This window comes from Quercus robur, chromosome 6 (assembly GCF_932294415.1).
Source record: "Quercus robur chromosome 6, dhQueRobu3.1, whole genome shotgun sequence".
Lineage (NCBI taxonomy): Eukaryota > Viridiplantae > Streptophyta > Magnoliopsida > Fagales > Fagaceae > Quercus > Quercus robur.
In genome coordinates, this window is record NC_065539.1 from 12,607,418 (window position 1) to 12,609,637 (window position 2,220).

The following is a 2,220-nucleotide window of genomic DNA, read 5'->3' on the forward strand; positions in this document are numbered from 1 at the left end:
AGACTTGGACTCATTTTCTTTAGCCTGGGAGACCACATCTTTAATCGTAAGGGCATCCTTGGGGTGAGTGTCTTTGGTTGAGGGCAAGGCATCCTTACCCTTACCTGCTCCCGTGGAGGCTTCAGCATCAACAGTAGGATCTTGAATACTGGAAACTTGCTCAGGAGGAGGGAGGGGTAAAGCTGTGGAAGGGAGGTATGCTGGAGCTTCTCGAATATGTTCGGGAAAGAATATGCTCTCAGCCTTCCTCAGCTCAGAATCAGTAGGGACCCCTGCATTATTAAGCGCCTTCATCCAGGTCTCGGTGCAATAATCCCTGCACACTTTGGCCACCTCTTCAGCTAATTTGTTCTCTGTATCCTCCACCCCACGTTCGTAGGGTGCTCTCTCAGCAGCTTCAGTAGCTTTTTTGGCCACCCGAGCTACCTCTTTAGCTGCATCCTTGACTTTCTGCAGCTCGGCCCTGAGATCCAAAATTTACTATTTCTGGGTGGCCAACTCCAGTTCCATTGTGTAGAGCAGCTTACGTTGATCCTCGGCTTGGGCCTCAACGTTTTTCAGACTAGCCAAGGTACTCGAATGTTCCCTTTCGGCAATGGTCAGTTTCTTGCCCTGCTCTTTGTGCTCTTATTTCAGTGCCCCAAGAGCCTTCTTAACCTCAAGACGGGAGTGGGCCTCAGCTTTAACCTCGTTACGGGCATTTCTGACCCACTCCTTGGCTACATAAATTTGTTGAGTAACCTGCATAGAAATAGTAAAGGGGGACATAAAAGATATGTACATATATGAATAAATGCGCATCTTAGTATTTAACCAAAAAAGGATGTTGATTGACTTATCATCGCGAGGTCCCTCTTCAATGACATGAAAAAGTTTGGTTGCCTAGTATGCCTGAGGCCCTCCATATCCCTAGGGAGGAGGAGAAGTTGCTCTAAGGCCTTGGCGAGGAGGGTGGTGTGCCTTCTTTGAGACTTCCAGATTATGGCGTCCCAAGGAATGGAAGCACCCTACATCTCTAGCCGAGGGGCCCACGTGCGCAAACCTCGATGCATTTTAGAACCACCGGATTCCTCACGGCTCTCCATGGAGGGAGCCCTTTTATCTCTAATGTTTTTAGGTTGTTTTGTCCCCTTATTGGGAGCCACCTTGCCCTCCTCCTCCTCTTGCACTTCTTGCACATTCCTTTTCCTCTTCAGATCCGGATTGGAGAGCAATCCCACCGCAGTCATAGGGAAAGGAGGAGGGGGGAGACTCGGAGGAACTTGGGTCTCGGGGATTTCTTTCGATAACAACCCCTTGTTCCTATTGGCCAGTAGGCCCTTTAAGCTGGTCCTTAGCTTCAAGTCTATGCCTTCTTCTTCCTCTTCTAAACTTATATCAACCCGAGCAGTTATTAACCTTCGAGAGTGGGCAGCAGAAAATCTGTCAAAATGCCTCGGACTCCGAGAGCTCTACTGGCTTTTTTGGCACTTCACCTTCCTCCCCAAGGTGGAATTGGTCGATCTCGGCCCCAAGGGACAAGTGTGTAGAAGCTGTCTCCTCTCTTGGAGTGGCTACTTCCTGACGCACGCGTTGAATAGGCAGCTCAACAGGCGAAAGGTCTCTTCGAGCCAAAACCCCCGGCTTAGAGACGTCTATGCGTGCCAATCTAGAGTCACCAGCCCTTATTGCCTGGCCTACGTCTTGAAATGTGCGAGACAAAGGCTCGTAATCCAAAATTAAGTGAACGACCCGTAGTTGTCCATCTTTGCTTATGAATATCTTGGATCTCAGTAATTTGTTGAGACTCGGTACTTTGACCAAACTGAGTCTTAGAGTTACGTGGTTTTTATCTGCAAAAACATCTGAGGAGGAAATTGTGGTTAAATCAACAAAAACTGTTATCCGAAAAGGCGAAATGTTAAGGCAGAGTTATAAAAAAAGGGTATATAAGAAGACTAAAATCCTTGCTAAGGGACCTAATCCTAGGGTACCCCACCTAGTTTTCTTGCTTGAACTAGGCAATGAAGACCGTCGTGCCACTCCCTGGAGACAACTAGATAATCATCCTTCAAGCCCTTGATGGACTTAGGAAGGCAAGATATCAATTTAACGACATCGGATTGAGACTTGAGGTAATACTCCATGCTGGCAAAGGAGTGGCACTTGTACATGTGAACGACGTCGTGCCATGTGAGCCCTAAGTTCATCTGATCGTTCAAGGCATCTACACTCCCTAGG